The sequence below is a fragment of the Rattus norvegicus genome, chromosome 7 (assembly GCF_036323735.1).
Source record: "Rattus norvegicus strain BN/NHsdMcwi chromosome 7, GRCr8, whole genome shotgun sequence".
NCBI lineage: Eukaryota > Metazoa > Chordata > Mammalia > Rodentia > Muridae > Rattus > Rattus norvegicus.
In genome coordinates, this window is record NC_086025.1 from 126,247,948 (window position 1) to 126,270,590 (window position 22,643).

General features: G+C 46.2%; 2 long non-coding RNA genes across 3 annotated transcripts; one reads left to right on the forward strand and one right to left on the reverse strand.

Annotated features, from left to right (window-relative positions):
- On the reverse strand, window positions 1–21,169 carry LOC102552792 (uncharacterized). 2 transcript variants are annotated; one of them, XR_593685.4, is made up of 4 exons: window positions 20,926–21,162; window positions 19,928–20,016; window positions 16,930–17,090; window positions 1–190 (listed from the first exon to the last, which is right to left on the reverse strand). It is a non-coding gene; the product is annotated as an uncharacterized LOC102552792 (long non-coding RNA). The 2 variants fall into 2 exon arrangements; XR_010053503.1 differs by lacking the exon at window positions 1–190 and adding an exon at window positions 13,187–13,605 and having other exon boundaries at window positions 20,926–21,169.
- On the forward strand, window positions 21,093–22,033 carry LOC134479777 (uncharacterized). The gene is made up of 2 exons (XR_010053504.1): window positions 21,093–21,217; window positions 21,740–22,033. It is a non-coding gene; the product is annotated as an uncharacterized LOC134479777 (long non-coding RNA).
- The last annotated feature ends 610 nt before the right edge of the window (window positions 22,034–22,643 follow it).

Sequence of the window (22,643 nt, forward strand, 5' to 3'; positions counted from 1 at the left end):
TTGTGGAGAAAAGCGTTTATTTGGCTTACATTTCAATGCATCATTGAGGGAAGTCAGGGCAGGAACCTAGAGGCAGGAAATGTAGCAGAGATCATGGAGGAATGTTGCTTATTGGTTTGCTTCTAGACTTGTGTTCAGCTAGTTTTCTCAAACTTCCCAAGACCAGTGGCACACACCGTTAATCCCAGCACTAGGGAGACAGAGGAAAGCAGATCTCTTAAGTTTGAGACCAACCAGGTCTAGAGAATAAGTTCTAGGACAGCCAAGGCTACACAAACAAAAACAAAAACAAAAAAAAAAAAATCCCAGGACCATAAGCCTAGGGGTTGGCACCACCCATGGTTGGCTTGGCCCTCTCACCTCTATCAATAGTCAAGAAACAGACATGCCTACAGGCCAATCTGATGGAGACAATTCCTCAGCTGAGGTTCCCTCCTTCTGGGTGATTGACAGAATGCTAGCAGCACAGATATTGATGGAAGAAAAACAGGAAGCTGGACAGAGTTTCCGAACCCAAGTATCCTTTTTGCAGATTCAGAATCTTTACCAGACACAGATGTCACACACCGGCCTGGACACACCTGGTAATGTTGCTGTGACCTGCTCATCATATTCCTGAGGGCAAAACTATCCCAGAAGCAAAATATAAGAATCCTGGGGCTCGGGGCTGGAGTGATGCTCAGTGGTTAAGAGCACTGACTGCTCTTCCGGCGTCATGAGTTCAAATCCCAGCAACCACATGGTGACTCACAACCATCTGTAATGGGATCTGATGCCTCTTCTGGTATGTCTGAAGACAGCTACAGTGTACTCATATATATTAAATAAATAAATAAATAAATAAATAAATAAATAAATAAATAAATAAATATAAATAAATAAATAAAAAGAATCCTGGAGCTCTGTGATTGGGAGTGGTGTCCCGATGCACAGTGGTTAGATTAGGACCCAAGGAAAGCAGATATAAGAAGGGACAGTGCTACACAGAGAGCCAAAAAGGGCATCTGCAGTCTACATGACCCAAGCAACCAGGGCAGAGGGAGCAAGTGGAGGCAGAAAACCAGAGGGACACATAAGGTCAAGTCTCAAGTGCAATGGAAGTTCACAGAAAGAACGCAGTTGGCCCTGGAGCTGTTAACTCTTTCACACCTAAAAACAAAAACAAACAAACATGGAGCTTTGAGGCTTCTGACCTCAATTTAGTCCAAGTTTAGCACAGAGAATAGAATGATAAACTGGAAGCCCAAAGAAAAAACTGCATGGAAATTTCACCAATATTTAAATGTTTTATAAGTGAGAAAGAAGTGAGGGTGTTCTCTGACCAAAGTGGCGATCCTGAGGCAGAGGGAGTCCATCTACTGCAAGTGGCTGTCCTGGAAGTTGAACCAGCCCATTGTACATAATATATGAGGTTTCTCCTCCTCCATATTTCAGAGCCACCACGAGCTGTGTCTTCTGCTTCAGAAAACACTTGAGTTCTCCTGGCTGGAGACAAAGCTCCAGTGTGTCACATGTGAACTAAAACCCTAACAAAAGTTTCCTGGTATCCTGATGTCTTTAAGATGCAGCTGAGAGTGTCTTCCTGTCTCTGCACGACTGCAGAAGGCCTTGCTACCATCAGACCCAGGGCACAGACACTCCCCATGGCAGCATGCCTCTCTATCCTTGGATTAAATGTGGAGATGCACTGAGCTGTCTGCACGTGACTCTCTTATCTTTGCGCTGTGCATGAATGGCGAACAGTGAATGTGTACTCGCTGCGTTACACATAGGCTGGGCTCTCTCTAAGACATTGGCGTCCGATCGTGGTATGCCTCATGCCGCTGAGACCAACATTTAGATTCTAAGCGTTCCCTGGCTCATAAGCAGAAGGGAGACCCAGGGTTTCACATTCCCGGAAGTATATTTCATGTCCTGGCTGTACCTCAGAATGAGAAATTGATGGCGCAGACACCCTTTGGAATTTTCCAGGGAGCTGACAATAAGGGAAGACCTCAAGCCAGATTCTGATGAGTACTACATATGTGTGGTTTTTGTTGAAACCCGAGAGATGGGAGTTGATGACTTTGTGGCTCCAATAAATTGCATTACACTGGATTCCCTCAAGCCTCCGGGGAAATGATTTTCCCAAAGTTCTCATTAGCTAGACTCCGTTTTCATCGTAAAGAAGGACCTCCTTGCTACAGGCCTATGGCAATCCTCTCATGAGACTCAAAAGCTACCCCAAAAGCTTAGGGAGTCATTAACTGCTTAAAAGCATCTCACACAGGAAACATGGGCTACATCCCTCCAAACTACCTTCTGCTGGTTCTCTCCGACCAACCGCTCGCACTTAATGGGACAGGAGTTTAGCTAGGCAAAATAGGAAATAGGAGACCACTGAGCCATCTGGAGTCCAGTGCCGCTGTCAAAGGTTCAAATCTTCGTCTCGTCACTCACTATCACTAAGGTAAACGGGACTAAGATAGGAGAATTGAAGGAGACTTCCCAGCCAAGAACACCGACAGCTGAAATAAAATCATTTTATAAGATTTATAATGCTATTGACTCTTTTTTTGCATCATAAATTTCACCGCTGTCTATCTGCCCGGATTTTGCTATGGTATCATATTAGGGAGAGCGGCTTTGCTGGGTGACAAATGAAAATCACTGATATGAAGAAAGTCCCTATTATCAGCTCATCACCTACCCAAATTAGCATCTTTGTATTCTATTATCAACTTTTTACATAAGATAACATTTCCTAACGGCAGGGATCTCTCTAATGCTATGTGAGTGGCACGCGTATCATTTGTGGTTCTCCTCACACGTAGCCTGCTTGAAAGCACAGCATATTTATTCTCTATGCGGACTTCTAGAACTGCGAATATTTTCTAGCAGCTCGTGCAAGAACACTGCATTATGGGGAAAACCACTTGCTCGATGAGTATCAAAGGCCCATTGCATTATGGGAAAACCACTTGCTCGATGAGTATCCAAGGCCCATTGCATTATGGGGAAAACCACTTGCTCGATGAGTATCAAAGGCCCATTGCATTATGGGAAAACCACTTGCTCGATGAGTATCCAAGGCCCATTGCATTATGGGGAAAACCACTTGCTCGATGAGTATCCAAGGCCCATTGCATTATGGGAAAACCACTTGCTCCATAAGTATCGAAGGCCCTTTTGAATTTGGCCCCTCCCTTTGACTAATTTTACAATATCTCCAAGATTTGAAGACAATTTGAAGCAGACAGGAAAAAAACTGCCGTGCTATCGAAAGGCAGAGCAGAAAAGACGTATGAGCAGTCTCTAGTTATTATCGCTGTAATTCTCAGAGTCAAAGCAGGCTAAATTCAACCCAGTTACCTGTTAACCTAAAGCTGTTCTATACTCACAATCGTCGATGCCATTGATAAGGGCATTTTTCTCTTTTCTTAGCCCTCCCCAACATTCTTCACATGGCTGGGAGCCTGCAGGATAACACACACTGGGGTTCTGAAATCTTTTTTTTTTTTTTTTTTTTTTTAGGATGTGTGGAGTCATTGAGGTTTGTGGCTAATATCTGCAAGACGCTGTGCCCGCCTCTCAACTCTGCAGTTTTGTGTGACAAGCAGTCGATGCAGTGAGAAAATCCATTTTGTCAGCTCAATGAGCTGAGGGGACGCCCGTGGACACAGGCAAGTCACAGCCCTCTGAGCTCTCCCGTCGCTGCAGGGTAGCCCCAGTGTTCTTCCACTATGAACGAGGGTTCTCACCGAACCGCAATTTCCACAAAAGGGCAGCCTGGCTCTTGCCTGAATTTTCTGAGTTCCCCTTACCATCTGACACGCAACAAGAATTCAACAGCCTCAGTCCAGGACCCAGAAAGCACATCCCTACTGCTTTTGATGACCACCCGGCTCGCCCAGCTCAATCACCCTTGAATCTAGGGCTCTTCTCCGCCTGTTTTAAAAGCACTCTCCCACCACCTCAGAGTGCACAGAAGAATTTCTCTCCAAGATTCCTCTCAGGGAGTTCAATGTTTGGCCTCATGGTAGAACCTCACATCTTCAGGATCCACCAGGAGACTTCAGAAATCTTGGAGTGCTCTCGCAATGCAGCTAGACTTCTCTGACGTTTCCTGTGTTCCACAGCGTACTTGCACGTCCTTGCAATGGGGGAGCCATGTCTTTCTGACCCATGTAGTGACTGGCAGGCCACAGGCCAATTAACCCCTCCGCAAATGCACTTTGCATTTACTAGTTAGACAGTGGTATTGAAACGTTAGTTGGCACTAAAACAAAACAAAACAAAAAAAAAAAAAACCTGAAGTACTTTTAAATATGAATTTTAGACTCAGTGCCCTGATTTTCTATTTAAGTCAGTCCTACGTTGAGTACAGGTAAACCTTACCAACCGTCCAGGTGGCTAACAGGCTGTCATCTAAATGTCAGCTGTCTTCAACCAATCTGATTCGTCCCTTATTTCAGGAAAACAAAAGCAAGTATGTAAATGTTTTATACAAACAAAGCCTCCTTAGTTGCAATTCTGTAGCAAGTACTCGTTTTGTTTTTTTTTTTTTATTGCTATTTGCGTGTATTGTTTGTGTCAGCCTACGGAGGAGAGTGGCCAAACATTTCAAAACCATTTTCCAGAATGAATCTCAATGGAGATTAGTCAGAAGGAAGTCCCCGGTGAAATTCATGAAAACATTTACAGGTAGAATGCCTGGAAGTGTTATTTAGGAAACATCTCCCCATTCATGACTTTCTGGCGTTTCCTCTGCCCCTGTGTATTTTCTGCTAATCAACTACAGAGAATACGGGCCAGTTCCCTAGAGTTCCCAACATGAGGGAGAAGAGAAGGGTCACAGAGAACCTACTGTACTGACAAGCTAGTCAACAGCTAAGGAGGAAGTGACGGGGCAGGTTTCCAGGAAGCTGATGGACACCGAGCAGACACTGAGAAGGTCAGAGGTTTCATCTACTTACCGCACACTCGGCCTTACACCACAGGGTGCTCCTGGCTCCGTGTGTCTGCATTACAGAACAGGATGCACTCTGTAGCCTCCACTGGGCGGCAAGCTCTTTCAGGATGAGGCCTGGGATGGATAGTGAGGATTTGCCACATAGGGGCTTCCTCAGCTACAGAATGGAATAGTAACTCCTCCTGATGGATGGCTGTGGGGATGAGATGAGCTAGCCCTTGTGAACTGCTAAGCAAACCGGCATTGCCAGTGTTTGGTTCTTGTTGGTCCCTGCGTATTGTCATTCAGCCGGGGTACGGGAAGATAAGGATCTCACCATAGCCACCATGCCACAGCCAGCCTCTAGCTCCAGCCAGCCAGGGCCCTGTGGGAGAGAGGTGGCAGGAACAGTTTCCTGCTGAGTACTCTAGGGTACTGCCAACAGCGCTGAGAAATGCTAACCCGTGCACCTGGTCCTGGGAGCTGGTAGCCCCTCCTCTGGGTCCACCCGCCTGTCTTCTCCGCTCTTGAGATTTCAACAATCTCCGGAAAGACTGTGTAAAGAAAAAGAGAACCAGGACGGGGAGCTGCCAACAGTGAAATCTTCACCTAAGTCGTACACCTGGGTGGTATGACCCCCTAGCGTAGTCAGCCTGGGGCACTGCCGTCAGACTTTTAATAATAGACCTTGTTCACCCGTGTCTTCGTTCAGATGCTGTGTTCTGAGGTATAGAAGGGCATGAATTCTTCCATTTGGACCATACTGGCTGAGGTCACAGCCCTTTGAATGACACCAACCTCAATGACTAACTGGGAAGGGAAGTAGCGGGGGAGGGGAAGGGGATCCCCAGATACGGGTTTCCCCAACACTCGAAAAGCTCCGCTTTGAACCCATCCGTCCCTGGCAACTCCTTTGGCCCAGGCCCACATCCAAAATTCTTTTCCTTATTATGGAAGAGCCCAGGGGAAACCATGCTCACACGATGTTCTAATAAAGCGTCTCAGCCCAGCTCCTGATTGGGAACCCAGTCAGAACAGACTAGGAATAACTTCTCCTTTCGGAAAAGTCTTCCCGTGGATTTAAAAGCTGACTTAGTTTTCACGGTCCTATCAGTCTTGGATAAAGAACCAGGAGACCAAGGAGCCCCATGGGCCACAGGAGGTAGCTCCTGTCAATCAACTGACACAAAGCGCTTCCACACACAGGACGACACATCGGACTGTGGCACAGACACTTCGCGCTCAGTCTACACAGAAAGGCTAAGTGTTTTTGTCAAATTCACATAGCACAGAAGTAGCAGCCATGGATCCTAAATCTAAGGTCTATTTCAAATTCGGTGAATCTCTCTAACACAGAGAGTCACATTATATTCAAATTAACGTTAAGTACATGTTAAGAGAAAGAGGGAACTACAGGAAGGAAAGAGAGGGTTGCAGTCTACTAAACAGGGCAGGCGCCATCTCAGAGTCAGCCAGACTTCAGTGCAAACACGCCCCTGAACTACCAAAGGTCTGAAGGAGACCGCACATCCATTCATCTGGACTCCGGTCTCAGCTATTCTCTGAAGGGCGGCATCTCACCCATCCAAACACGAGTGTAAGGCTCACAGGCACGCGTTTAAGGACAACGTGCTCCCCAAATACCGATGAGAACAACTACCTCAGGTAATGCTCAATGCAAGGAAGTGGGTATAGGTGTTGGAGGAAGAGACTTTAGTGACAGTGTCCAATCCCCACAGGGCACGTTCCTCAGAACTTAATGCACACGCGGCTGTGGATCTCCCACCATCCAGCTCCTTGGATGGTGAAGCACTTTCGTACACACCCACACCACCCAATTATGACTGACCACATCTACCTGAGAGAGGTAGAATAGAGGTCGTTATCCTCAGCCCACGTGTGGAACAGTCTGTCTCTGTGTCTCTCTCACTGTCTCTCTCTGTGTCTCTGTGTCTCTGTGTCTCTATCTTCTCTCTCTCTCTCTCTCTCTCTCTCTCTCTTTCTTCCCCTTCCCACCTCCCCCCCCCACCTCAGGCTATAAAGGAGGAGGAATCATGGCGTCCAGCATCCTTCACATCAGGCTCCCAAGTCCTAGGCTTACAAGGATGAGCAATGCCTGGACTTGGCCCAGAAATTGCAGGGCTGCCCTCCTCTGAGACACCGACTTGGAAAATGTCAGCATGATCACCGCCCAGGACAGAGGCTGGACCACCCTCCCTATCGAGCCAAGCTCCCAACCCCCTCCTCCAAGTCCTTACAACCCAAGGGAGACCGACAAGGCTCTCACTCACTTTTAATGACCAGTGCTCGAGGCCACACCCACATTTCTCTGGGCTTCACTCGAAAAATGGATAAACATGACAGCTTTGTTTTCTGACTGCAAATTTCTCCCCACTCTGTGGACGAGGCGATCTGAAACTGCCAGACATCCAGAAGACCCTCTGAGATATAAGAGATACGTGTGTTTGTAATGAGACATTATCAGGCTGATGGATGGTTAATTTGTAGCTTTTCCTTTGTCATCTATACAAACCACCATCGTTGAAACTGACTTCGGGGATCCCCTCCCTTCGCTGACTTACCAACTTATCCATAGCATGAGTTCCGTCCTAAGACTACAGTGTCAAAACAGTTTATGTGGCACTTTAGAAGCCCCAGAAGCACAGGTTGCCAAGGCAATGGTCTACAAGCAGCTTTCTGTGTCCTGGTGCCAGCCAGGGCATCCATCTAAATAGAAATTGTGGCTCAACTGAATGGATGAATTCCCTGCCATATACAGGTCTCCCAGTAAACACACCCTCCTCATTCTCACAGCTCACAGGGCCTTCCTGTCTCCCCTCCTTTGACTATCTTTGATCCAGTACACCTGTGCTGTGGACCCCAAGGTCAGCTTTCCATGACACACACGGCCTTGCTAGGTTCAGGGCTGTCTCTACCAAAAGCTCATTCATTGAGCCAACACGTTCCTATGCTTATGAAATGTTGGTCACTCTGAGACCCAGAGATCGCAGCCACGAATGAAGCAAAGCGCATCTTCGCAGAGACCTCAGAGTCTAGAGAAGAGGCAAACTTGGGCACAATGGGACCTCTGTCAAATGCAGAATGAATTAAGGAAGCAGGGCAGAGAAGAAGGCACCAGGGACTCTGGCAGGAAAGCAGAGGGCTGCTTGTCTGGCCACGTAAGGAGAGTGAGCAGCCAAAACCCCTAACCAGCACGCCAGGAACAGACTGACCCTGGCATTTATGACTAGATCCAGGTTTTGAATAAAGCAGATCATAGCCAAATGCATTCTTTTATTTGTCTCCCAGAAGCAGGGAGCTGGTCTCTTCTACATCAGCGAGGCTGAATCCACTCTGGCTAGTTTACGTCTCTAAGACCCCATCTATCTGAAAACACGATCGTTGTACTCGCGCCCATTCTTGCGCCCGTGGCAAATGTCCAGTAAATTTCTTTTAAAAGCTGTCTCTGCCTTGACCTACCAAAGCTCTTGATGAAGGGTACCAACACTATGCCCTCAAGAGTGCAATCGGCATGACATGAGGTAAAAATTCTAAGTGTACAGAATCGTCTTACTTCAGTTGCTCACAAACTCCTGAGTTCCCTTTCCTCATCTCTGCAGAAGTTGCCCATCCCAGCCTCTTACCAAGGCTCGCAAAAGGGGGGACACAGCGCCACCTGCTGTCTGTGAGAGGGAAGAGCCGGTTCCTCCGCGGAGCACAACGGGGTTCTAGGAAATACCTACATCTTCCAAAAGTCGCAAAGGAATTCGCAAGATTGACTTGACACTGTATGAATTTTAAGACAATTTTTTTATTTTCCCTGATAGTTTACGCGAATTTCATCTAATTTCAGGCCAAAGTAAATTTGAAATTTAAGTACTAGTTCATGATGTTTTAATCGATTCATCTCATAGAGCTATTTTGTCTTTCACACTAATTAGAATTCTCTCCTCTGCACTCCACTCAAGTTCCATAACATTAATACCATTGCAGATGCTGGAATAGTTACAAACACAAAGGAAACCACTGTACAGGGGAAATACATTCAAAGAATGTTCCAGAAGAAGCAGCATCTTTGAATTATTCCAGTAAAAGAGAATTTATTAAAAGTATTTTTTTCATACAATACATTCTGATTATGGTTCCTCCCACTCCTCCCAGATCCCTTCCCCACTTCAGAAAACACTCAAATCCACAACTGTTTTTTCTCTCTCCGTAGGCTATAAGCAGGCATTCATAACAACCACAATAATAAACTAAAAACAGAAGAAAAACTAAAGACAAAAACACTATAATCACATACAGCACAGAGACACACACGTTTGCACAACACAGAAATCCCATAAAAATACAAAACCAGAAAACTTAATATATAAGCAAAAGGCCCTATAAGGTAATATAGACAAACAAATAAACCATGACAAAGAATTATGAGACAAAGAACCTCCGACGATGCCATTGAATTTATTTTGTGTCTGTCGTCTGTTGCAGGGCACGGAGCCTGTCCCTGAGAGTGGTTTGTGTACCTACTGAGACGCCCTTGAAGAAAACTGACTTCATCTGTGAGCAGTTGGCAACTGGCGATAGTTTCTGGGTTAGGGCGTCCACTTCCCCTCTCAGCAACTACGACCCCATCTGGTCCAGACATGCGCAGGCCCTGTGCTTGGTGTTTCAGTCTCTGAGAGCCCGTGTGTGTTGGGCCTCCATCTTTAGAAGGCCTTCTTTCCTTGCTGTCCTCCCTACCCCCCTGACTTCACAGTCTTCCCACCTCCTCTCCCACGGGGTTTCCTGAGCCCTGTGGGGAGCGGTTTGATGCGGACAACCCATTTAGGTCTCTCGCACTCTGTACTTTGCAAGCTGTGGGGACTGAAAGCAAGCCGTGTGTGCGAAGCTTTGTTTTCCTGAACCAATTTGCACTGTTAGCAGATTTTCCTTCTTAACTAAATCCAATACATAACTCCATTTTAATGAAGTCTGTCTGCACAACAAATAGCGAGACACAAGTACTCTTTCGACTACAAATAAAAAGTGTTCTTTCGACTGAACCATCAACCAAAGAGGATACGTGGGCTGGACCTAGGCCCCCTGCACATATGTAGCTTGGTCTTCATGCAGATCCCAAAAAAACTGGAGCAGGGACTTTCCCTGACTCTGTTGCTTACCTGTGGATCCTGTTCCCCTAACTGGGCTAGCCTGGTGCAGTAGGGGAGGATGTGCCTAGTCCTGCAGTGACTTGATGTGCCAGAATGGGATGTACCCCGGAGAGGGGCTACCCTTTCTCAGAGGAGAAGGGGAAGAAATTGGGGGGGGGAGGAAATGTGTGAGAGGGGGACTGGGAGGAGAGGGAGTACCAGGATGTAAACTGAATAGATAGATAGATAGATAGATAGATAGATAGATAGATAGATAGATAGATAGATAGATAGATAGATGGATGGATGGATGGACAGATGGGCAGATGGACGGATGGATGGACAGACGGACGGATGGACAGATGGGTGGATGGATGGACAGATGGACGGATAGATGGGTGGACGGACAGACAAGACGGATGGATGGATGGATGGATGGATGGATGGATGGATGGATGGATGGATGAAAAAATGTGTTCTTTGGATCTATGTACTGGATTTCTAACCTGGATGGTGCAGACCTTGTATGTTATGACCAGGGCAAAGGGTAGAAGTCACTTGTCAATGATTGCCCCAGCATGTCTCAGATTGTCTAGGTAACATCGACCCTCAGATTCAGATCAGTCCTGTGACAGGGACCTGTTCAGGAGCGCCCAGACGAGGCTTCCTGCAGCCACTGCCTCCCAGCATCAATTTCAATCGGCATTTCACTAAATTTTCATCCTTATCACTGGCGATAGAAGAGACAGCAGGAGGCAATTATGCCTGTTTAAATTATATCTCTTTCCAAAATATTACGTGAGGAAGGATGTTAACAATAAGACCTAAGAAATAGCTGCTGGTTCGTTTCTTCCTAAGCTGAAACAACTTCACAGATTTCATTCCAGTATTTAGCAAACTAAAGGCTAGGTCCATTGTAAGGGGTTCAGCTAGGGAATGGCGTGCCTTGTGAATACAACTTTTAAATGCACAGAAATGTGTGTATAACACAGACCATGCTTATTGTCTGGCTTAATTTTTGCTGTCAAAAGACACCATGATCAAGTAAATTTATAAAGAGAAAGCATTTAATTTGAGCCTCAGGGCAATAGAGTCCGTGATCATCATGGCGGGAACCACAGCAGCATGCAGGCAGGCAGGCAGGTAGGCATGGTACTAGAGCAGTGCCTGAGAGCTTACATCTTGACCCACAAGCATGAGGCACAGAGGGCTAACTGGGAAACCTCAGAGCTCACCCCCAGTGACACAGCTCCTCCAAGGGAGCTTAATCCTTCCTAAACAGTTCCACTAATTGGAACTTCCAAACATTCCAATAAACACAACCTCAGGGCATCGTTTTCAGTCAAGCGTCACAACGAAGGAAGTTTGGTCCAACTTTCATACAGGCTGTGTTTATGAGGACTTACCTCTCAGACCAGCGTCTTAGCAGCATGTAACAGAATGCACTGGCCAGGACGAGCTTCCAGTAGCGGCTGACAGTTCACTTATGTTGCCTCTCAGTTTGCATCCCCATTACAAACACCTGAGATCGTCAACTTCAAGGGAGGAGAGGTTTATGGCTTATGGTTTCAGAGGTTTCCGTCTAAAGCCATTGGGCCCAACCCCGGTGAGGCCATGACGGGCTCTGGAAGGAGCACGTGGGATAGGATGCCTGTTCACTTCGTGGTGCTGTGGAGGTGGGATGGAATCGGGACGATGGCCTTCAACAACACACCCCCAAATGACTTCAAGGATATACCCCCCAAATGACCTATCTTCCTTCTACCTTAGCTCTTAACTCCCCAGAAGCCATCAACTGGCCATAACTTCTCAATCAGGCATGGAGGCTTTATATTAAGCACAACTCCTCTGTCAGTGCAGCCTGTGACAGAGTTCCAAGGAATCTTAATCAACACCAACACTGTGGGGAGGAAGAGAGTGTATTCATATCTTGGTGATCGTAATGGGTATTGATCAGATTCGCAATGGCAGACCTGTGCTTCCTTCTCTGTGGTGACTTACATCCCATGAGAAAGCAGTTGATTGCCCAGATACCACTCATGCCACTATTGCTCCTCTGGGAATATTTTATCACTATTATAGCTCACGGGGCTCACAGTTGTGTAGGACTATGATCTCCTTCTCACCCCAGCAGTCTGCATACCAGCTTCTAGTGTTCTAGCCAGCAGGGAGCTACCTTCTTAGTACAGACCGCATTTGTTCTATATGGGTCCCATCCACACCGTATGCAATAAGCAGCCACGTATATGGCTACAAAGACTGGAAGCGAGCTTCCGTCTCCGGTACATTCCAAACTGAGAAAGACAGCTACGAGTCAGACATGCGTTCTTCAAAACAGTAGTACAGTTTATCAGAATAAAGGGATCGACTCTGTGAATGAGTCCGCGGATGCCTGCGAGGACCTCCACAGCCATGAAATAACTTGAAGAGACCAAAAGAAAATGTCACACAGCTCGCACTTTAACATCTCCTGGCCAGAGTTAGAGAACACAATGCCAGCAACTGGAAAAACGAAACACATGCAAACGGGTATGAGGCTGGAGAGATGCCTCAAGGGTGAGAGCACTCGTTCTCGCTAAAGACCTTGATCAACTCCTAGCACCCACGTGGTGGCTCACCACCATCCATAACTCCAGTCCCAGGGACTCTGATGACCTCTCCTGACCTCTGCAGTCATCGGGTGTGTGCACAGTGCACATACACACATGCAGGAAAGACATAAGGTAATAAACACCCTTTAAAAGAAAATATGGGCTGGGGATTTAGCTCAGTGGTAGAGCGCTTACCTAGGAAGCGCAAGGCCCTGGGTTTGGTCCCCAGCTCTGAAAAAAAGAACCAAAAAAAAAAAAAAATCTAAAAAAGAAAATATGACCACTGCCAATAGTCCCATTGGTCCTGTCATTTGAAATTGGTATTCCTTTTATTTGTACACATCGATGGGATGCAGTGTGATATAATGCAGAATGCACAGCAATCAATCAAGGCCCCTAATGTTTTATCTCCCACAGCATTGTTGGTTATTGTATAGTGTCCCCGCCAGCGGGGACCCAGTTATTCAAGGTCCCGAAGGGGCCTACCCTTGGGCCTAAGTGGGGGGCGAGAGAAGAAGGAGACCAAGCAAAAGTTCTGTTGTCAAGGTCTCGCTTATTGAGAAAAATGTACAGCATTTAAAGCTCTGAGGCAAGAATAGAAGCGGGAACTGAAGCTTAGGGTGCGGGAGTTTGGGAAGTGCCCAAGGATATAAGGTGAATCACTACACTGCAAGATATCCTCCTTAAACAAAGAGGCAACAGTCTTCCGGGGACATGTTCTTTGAAAAGGTCAAACCCTTCTCAGGAATCTGCTCAGGGACATCCGGTGTTTTGCTCAGGCATCCTGTCATTGCTCCCAGGGTCTTCCTGGGAGTGGCTTTAATTCAACAATCTCATGTCTGTATGGCAGTCATTTCAAGGTTGAACCTCTGTGGCCATGCAGCCCAGAGTCACGTAGCCACCTTGAGCTATGCAGTCACAAAGCGGCCAGGCCCAAATCCAATACGGCTCCCTACAGTATAAAAAATATGAGCTTTTCTGTTCTGGCTCTAATTTAATATGTATATGTGTATGTGTATGTGCATATGAATATGTATATGTATTATGTGTGTGTATGTGTGTGTGACAGTTATAACTTGTGAAGAACACTCCAATGTAGACCTTCCTCCAACTATGTCGTAGGTTAACTCTAACAGGCTGCTAGCCAGCCTCCCTTTACCACCCTACCACCCGACCGTGTCTAATGTCTATGATTTTACCCTTTTTAAGCATACAAAATCCACTGTTTTCGCATGAGCGAGGGCATGTAACACTGGTGAACACTTTGTTACACTTAAGGCTCTAGTTCCACCAGTACTGCACCTGCAACACTACATTGTTACTTTTTGTGGCTAAAAAATATCCTTCTGGATACAGATAGGAAGGTAAGTAGATGGATGGATAGATAGATAGATAGATAGATAGATAGATAGATAGATAGATAGATAGATAGATAGATAGATAGATAGATAGGCAGGCAGGCAGGCAGGCAGGCAGGCAGGCAGGCAGGCAGGCAGGCAGGCAGGCAGGCAGGCAGGCAGGCAGGCAGATGGACAGATAGCATTTTCCTTAACTATGAATCAATGAAAACCTAGGCTGATTTCATGTTTTGGTTTTTAAAGATGGTGCTTGGTTTCTTTTGCTCTTCAATGTGGAGTGTTCTGCCTGCATGTATGTGTGTGCATCATGTGCATGCATCGCCCACGGAGGCCAGAAAAGGATGCTGTATCTCCTGGAACTGGAGTTACAGATAGTTATAAGCACCCAAGTAGGTGCTGGGAATTGCACCCGGATCCTCTGGAAGAGCAGCCAGTGCTCTTTACCGCTGAGCCATCTCCCCAGCCCCATGAACTTGATAGTCCTTAAAAGAGTACAGATTATATGGTATTTTCTTTTTACATCTGATTAACTTACTTCTATTTGTTGTAAGTTTGTTCATTGTACAATTCAGTAAATGTATCATTGCTGGTAATTCATAGAATTCTATATTTTACCCATTTTCAGAGATTTGTTATTGGTGTTTTCTAAACTTGATATTTTTATATTTCAAGTAAATTATCCATTTGCACTGGATTTTTTTAGGAATTCTAAAAATTTGTTTTTTTAAATATCTTGTTTAGTATATAGGTCCCATTATTTGATTCAGTTAAAGTCAAAATACATATGCACCACAATATCAGGCATGGGATGCTTCTTCTGGTGTGTGACGATCTCCACTGGTGTGCAGAGACACCATGTTGAAGTGGCAGGTGAAGAACAAGGACCTAGGACTTCCTTTCTAAGTTGAAGTAGGAACTATCGGGGTTATAAATGAGTAGCCAGCCAGCCGTCTCACTGAAATCAACCTTGAAACAATGTCCAGCCATAAACCAAGTCTAATAGGGCCCTTCTTTTCCCCATAATGAACAATAAATGTTTTTAAGCATCCCCCTCCAAAAAAAAAAAAAGATGTTTCTAAAAACAGTGTGGTACTCCTGCCCTCATCCCCTGCACTAGACACGCCCCCACCTATGCCCAGAAAGTCCAGCCCTGTACCATCCTCCCGGGTTGCACTCCAACATCCCCTCTCTGGCCTCTGGGGCCCCTTTCCTTTTTAACACAATAGATGGCTTCAATGAGATGGTTCCCCACTTCCCAGCCAGCTCTCAGATGTCCTCCCTGCTCTGTCACCGCAGGTGGATTCCAGGCAATGTCCAAAACTACAGTAAGTCTCCTTCCACCACAGGTGGATTCCAGCAATGTTCAAAACTGCAGTAAGTCTCCTCCTACCCTCGAATTCATCACAAAGCTGTGTGAATGGATGCCAGGGAGCCTTAACCCTTCCCCTTACAGGTTATAAAACATGCTTATAGAATTAATATTTTGAATACTATGAGCCCTCGAGCAAGGAGATTTTGGACACAGCGTGGTGATTAGCATAAGGAGGAGCAAGCCAGGTAAGGCTACAGGTTGAGCACACAATGACTTGGCATACCAGAAAGTGATGGGCGGGGGTCCCCTTTAAATACTCACCCCGCCGCCGTCTATAGTTTAGCTACAGCTTCCAAAGTTCAAACACATATACCCAATTGGCTATATCGTTCTGTTCTCTAGACAAGCCACAAAAAGTCAGAACGTTAAGGAGAACTGGTTACTTCTTAAATGCCATAGGGTATGAAACCTTTCCCTGGAGCTCTGGAGTTTAAACAAGAACTTTGCCGGGAGGTGTTAGGGATCAAACCCCGGACCCTGAGAGGACACAGCAAATGCTCTAGCAATGTGCAGCATCCGCAGCCCAAGAACTGGAGCTCCGAGGAGGGCTGGCCCACGCTACAGTGTCCCAAAGCCTCAAGCTCATAGACACATCAAACCTTGGCACCCCACGTGCCCAGGATTGAAAGTTACAGTCCCAAGACCACAGACCCAAGCAGCCACTTACACAGAACACCTAGTCTCTCACTGAAGTGAAAAAGAAAGAATGGGGTAGGGGGAGTGAGAAAGAAGGGAAGACTCGGTTTTGTTCTCTGTTAATCAGGAATAAGGGGATGGAGAAATGGCGTCCAGAAACCTGAGCTTGATTCCTACCGGGGCAGCTTACAACCTGCCTCTAACTCCGTCTCCAGAGAACAGTGCCCTTCTCTGGCCTCCTAGAGTACACTCACACATACGCACTTAACACCACAACACACATACATAAATAAAAGCAACAACAAAAGCTTTACCAAAGAGAGAGAAAGGAGGTGACAGAGCGAGAGAGAGAGAGAGAGAGAGAGAGAGAGAGAGAGAGAGAGAGAGAGAGAGGAGAGAGAACATTTGTGTGTAAAATCAAAGCGTTTATGAGATTGTCAGAAAAAGAAAATCCCCATACAAAACAACACAGCAGTCTTGTCTCCCGGGCTGACTGTGCTGGCTGGTTTCGTGTGTCAACTTGACACAAGACGAAGTTATCACAGAAAAGGAGCCTCAGTTGTGGAAATGCCTCCATGAGACCCAGCTGTTTAAGGCATTTTCTCAGTTAGTGATCAAAGACAGGAGGACCCAGCCCATCGTGGGTGGTACCATCCCTGGGCTGGTGGTCCTGAGTTCTATAAGAGAGCAAACTGAGCAAGCCAGGGGAAGCAAGCCAGTAAGCAGCATCCCTCCATGGCCTCTGCAACAGCTCCTGCTTCCTGACCTGCTTGAGTTCCAGTCCTGACTTCCTTTGGTGATGAACAGCAATGTGGAAGTGTGAGCTGAATCAACCCTTTCCTCCCCAACTTGCTTCTTGGTCATGGTATTTGTGCAGGAATAGGAACCCTGACTAAGACACTGGCTTTACCTCTTCCCACCATGTATGGGAAATGATTAGCTTGGATGAGATCCTGAGGGCAGTGTCCCACGGTGGCATTAGAGCTCCTGAAAGAAGAAACAGCACTGACTAATGCGTCGGCAGAAAGGAGCTGGGCTACATCTCAATCCTGGACTTCCCCGCCTCCACACCTGAAAGGAAAGTAATTTCCGTCTGTGAGGCACACAGCCTGTGGCGTTCTGTTACAGTCACCCAAACTGTCTTGGACAGAGCTAAGTTAATTCCGGCCCCTAACCGAATTATAAAATCTTCAAGGGACACATTTTTGTCACTATATTCTCAGCCCTTAGCTGCCACTGGACAATTGTGTATTTGCATTAGCGAGTGGATGGATGGATGAATGAATGAATGAATGAATGATTTCCCCAATCCTTGACTAGAATGTGGCATAGTCCTCAGCTAGCCCAGATGCTAGCTGAGAACTATACAGACATCTAAGGATACATTTAACTTTCGACTTCTTAAGATTAGACAACTGCAAGAAGTGTAGGCCGACAGGAACTGGATATAGATCTCTCCTGAGAGACACGGCCAGAATACAGCAAATACAGAGGTGAATGCCAGCAGCAAACCACTGAACTGAGAATAGGTCCCCCGATGAAGGAATCAGAGAAAGGACTGGAAGAGCTTGAAGGGGCTCGAGACCCCTTGTGAACAACAATGCCAAGCAACCAGAGCTTCCAGGGACTAAGCCACTACCTAAGGACTATACATGGACTGACCCTGGACTCTGACCTCATAGGTAGCAATGAATATCCTAGTAAGAGCACCAGTGGAAGGGGAAGCCCTGGGTCCTGCTAAGACTGAACCCCCAGTGAACGTGATTGTTGGGGAGAGGGTGGTAATAGGGGGAGGATGGGGAGGGGAAGTAGAAGGGGAGGGGGAGGGGCTAGGGGGATGTTGGCCCGGAAACTGTGAAGGGGAATAACAATCGAAATGTAAATAAGAAATACTCAAGTTAATAAAGATGAAAAAAACAAAAGACTAGACAGCTGGACGAGTCTAATCTGCAAATGGCGGTGTGAGAGCTGCATCTTCCATTATTCTCTACAACGGTCACAAAATATAAATGTGAGCCCCACCTTTCTGCCGTCTCGGCCACATGGGTAGATGCCACTCCCCACCCCAAGCACACCGGCCCTCTCCAAATCTTCATCTGGCAACCAGGAGACCAGCATGGACTGAGGGAACCCCAGTGTCTTGTGCAGAACTCCTGGGTTCCCCCTTGCAGGGGACCTCAGTTCCCAGGAAGGGAACACGCTGGCTTTGGGTAAAGATCCAGCGGGCTCCACAGACAGAGAGCTCAACCCCATTCCTTGAGACTGATGAAAGTGATTTTTTCCCCCGAAGTTGTAACTGTAACTATTGCCGACGATGAAGGCTAAACAGGCCAGAGATGAGAGATAGGGCATAGATCCTCAGTCTAGACTCATCAGAAGCAATTATTCTAACAGAGACCACCATGGGTCTCTGAGAGAGCCTGCTTCCTTCCAAGTAAACACATCGACAGCCCTCCTGTAATTGAGGAGAAGTCTCCTGGATCACAAATCCATCTCATAATTACCCTGGGATTCCTCTGAGAAAGTGTGGTCATAATTTCCTCTGTATGTGATTTCCAAAAGGACAAGTGTCCTAGCCAGTGTTCTCTAAATGGTCCCCATTGATTGCCTCCGTCCACAGCGTGTTGATTTTTTCAGCCCAGAGTGTATAAGGTGAAAGAAACAATAACCAAATATAGAAAATATCGATCTGCAACCATTGATTCAAGGCCCCACGGTGTGAAAAGATTAGTTACTTTTAAGAGAAGTACCGAAGGTGACTTTCAACGACTTTTTATTGATTAACACAGACCAGATAAACCTTTCTGTTCAGAGCCATGTGCTCCTCAGAAGCCACTGTGAACAACTGATTCCTCGGTTGAGAGCAACACTGCATTAGGCTTAAAAGTGAATAGGACGTGAGTGTGTGTCCAATCCGAGACCTCGAAGACACTAGGGATGTATTCTCTCTCTGAGTTACATACACCCTCAGCCCAAAACCTAGGTAACACAGCCATCACGTTGTTGAAAAATATATAAGCATACTAAATAATATGGTATATATATATATATAGCAATCAAATGATTTAATGACACACCTACTGTTTATTATGTTCTGGCAAGAGACCCAGGGGTGCATTTTGAGTGAGTGTGTGTGTGTTTGCATGTGTGTGTGTGTGCAGATGCATGTGTCTGTATGTGTGTATGTGGGTACACATGTATACGCAAAAATCTATGACCTTCCATTTCCGTATACAGTAAAAGACGTCCTGCCTTCCTTCCACAGGAGAACGCTGTCCTGTGCCCCTCTAGGGCCTCCCTGTGGTCTTAGGTTTCTCAGCAATCATGAAAACAGTAAACTCAGGCCCCAGCAAAATCCTACATGTGGTGTCAGTAATTACCAAGGGGCTTACTTCACCTCTGCCTTGAGAAGTCCAGCCTAGGCTCTGCGTCTGTCTCCTTGGCACCTCTCTTCTGCTCAACTTTCATACTTAAATCAATATTAAAATATCTATTAAAATTTAACTCTCCTTCATAACGATCACTCCTGAAATTCTTTTCTGCGCCGAAGTCAGTCCCGGTTTGACCTCAGTTGAGGTCCCTAAACTCTAGGAGAGCTCAGGCGATTGATGCGGGAGCTGTGCCTCCTGCTTCTGCCATCTACAACCCGGACGACTGGGCCTCCTCATGCACGCTCTAGAGAGACAACTTCCTCCTTGTTGCTGGGTTACTTTCTCAGACCAGATGGAGACTCTAGCAGAACTAATATTTTTTTTTCCCAGCCCAGTAGAAGAGGTGGAGAATGTGGGGGAACAGCTGGGGTGTTGTAAGTCCCTCCTACACATCAACCCCGCAAAGAGAAAGTATTCCTCGCTACAGGTAAATCCCCAAGTTTACAAAGCGTTTGAGAAAGAATTCCCATGACTCACCAATGGACGCTTTCCACTCAGCAACTGTTTACCTCATTTCAATTCCATAACGAGTAGACGTTCAGTTTGAGTTATGCTTAGGGATGGATCTAGGGGCATTTAGCAGACAAGTGGGAGTGGGTATGACCAAAATACACCATATTCATGTATGAGATCCCCAAAGAATTTAAAAATACTGTACTTTAAAAGCACAAGTTTGCTGATTGAAAACCTAACGGCTGGTAATTCCCCAATAACTAACGTTCTCCTTCCCAGAGCAATGCAGCTACTAGCAAACGAGAGGTATTTTCCCTCTTCTCACCCAGTCTCTTGGCCAGGGTCCCACAAAGCTTAGCTTCTGGTTTCTAACTGTAGAAAGGAGAGCCAGGGTCAGACCGAGCCTTAAACATCAACCAGACCAGGACTCGAGCTTCTCTGTTCCAAGGTCAGTCTGTGAGCGCCATGGCCGGCACCCAAAACACGGCAACGTCGTTCCACATTTGCATTCTGCACAGGCACTTTGCATATGTGAGAGCAGAGAGCCCACCGGAGCCCGAGCCGACGGCTTAATTAGCAGCACCTGCACCGAGGCACGATTAACATCTTGCTATTAGGTTACTGTTTGCGTTACAGGGTAAGTGATTAGACCTGTCAACTTCTGACAGGACAGGCTTCATATTTTAGTTTATGTATAAATTTAAATGTCATCATTTTCATAGCCAAAAAAAAAGCATCTTTAGACATGACAATAGCTCTTTTTGGGTTCTAGTTACAGACCGTGTTTGTCAGTGACAGGGTTACAGTTCAATTCCTAAGAATCGGGGTATTTCCACGAACCGATAGGTCAGTTTCATCTGTACGGCAGAGTCCTTCCATGACTTGCTCTACCTTTCCTCTCTAGGTTCCAGGGATGAGCACACCTTCTGAAGCTGATAGCACATGCCAAGCTGCCCTCCTACTTTATGCTACCCAGCATGCACAGGTGCCCAAGACAGATCTGCTGTCGGAACAACACTCACCTTCTGCTCCTAGGGTGACCACTCTCAAGCCTCCCAGTTGCGGGTCTCCTCCATTAGCAGCTGAGCCCTTTAGTGTCCCAAACACAGGGCACCCCACTGAGACGCTTATGAGACATCCCGACTTAGTTATCTAAGTCCAGTATCTAAGGTAACGGAATGTAACGGTTACATTCCAGAAGGTGGGTACCTACCACACCACTGCTAATATTTTGTGGGATTTTACTTGCCTTCAGATATGTAAGGAACATAAAAGATTGTGTCTGAGAGGCTTCGGAGAACGGGCCCAGCATGAGTAAGGAAGTGTGTGTATATGGGGGTGGGGGTGGGAGTGAGGGGAGTATGCCTGTGTGTGTCTGTCTGTCTGTCTGTCTGTTGCGTTTTTGTGAATGTGTGTGTGTTTATGTGTGCCAGTGTGTCTGTGTCTCTGTGAGTGTGTGTGTCTGTTGTGTGTGTGTGTGTGTTTATGTGTGCCAGTGTGTCTGTGTCTCTGTGAGTGTGTGTGTGTATGTGTTTATGTGTGCCAGTGTGTCTGTGTCTCTGTGAGTGTGTGTGTCTGTTGTGTGTGTGTGTGTGTTTATGTGTGCCAGTGTGTCTGTGTCTCTGTGAGTGTGTGTGTGTATGTGTTTATGTGTGCCAGTGTGTCTGTGTCTCTGTGAGTGTGTGTGTCTGTTGTGTGTGTGTGTGTGTTTATGTGTGCCAGTGTGTCTGTGTCTCTGTGAGTGTGTGTGTGTGTGTGTGTGTATGTGTTTATGTGTACATGTGGAAGTCAAAAGACAATTTGAGGAAGAATTGCTTCTCTTCTCCCACCATCTAGATCCCAGGGATGAAACCTCAGGTTGTGAGTGTTGGCAGAAAGTGCTTTTACCCACTGAGCCATCTTGCCAGCCCAAGAAGGGACCAACTTGTAACAGTCTTTGCAACTAGAATGGAAACTCAAAAATGTATGTCCCAAAACAAGTGACTTATCTACCTGTCAGGAATATGACAGAACTTGGCACAAAGTGTAATCTGTAGGTCTTGGACTTCCTACCGTGACATGCTGACTCTGAAATTCTTAATTCTGTATAGTCCTCTCACAGTATTAAAAGTAAATGTAATTTGAAGTTAATGATGTGAACATTATTAGCATTTAATCAAACCACTTTACGGTGCACCTACTCACCTTGGCTTCTCAGAAACTAATGAAAGAAATGGTATCCCCAATAAGAAGGGATTGGACCTTGGTTGCTGACCTGGTCCTTTAGCACACCACTGGTGCTTCATAACCTTGGACAAGTCATGTCACTTCTCTGTGCCTGGATTTTCAGATGAAGACAGATAACAGTTTTATACACACTGTGTTCACCAATGTGGCAGAGAGAAGGGGAGAGAGAGAGAGAGAGAGAGAGAGAAAGAGAGAGAGAGAGACAGAGAGAGAGAGAGAGAGAGAGACAGGAGAGAGAGACAGAGAGAGAGACAGAGAGAGAGAGAGGAGACAGAGAGAGCACAAGCTTGCTAGAAGTTCAATTAGTTCTAATTAAACTTGATAGGTCTCTATCTATCATCTATCATCTGTCATTTATACCTCTATCTGTCTCTCCATCTCTCTCACCCACACACATATACACATACATATGAAGGCACACAAACAGACACGCACATACACACACAAACAAGCATGTAGAAGAGAACTAGTTTGGATGAAGGGGGCCATTAATCATTAAAAAGAAATAAGGTCA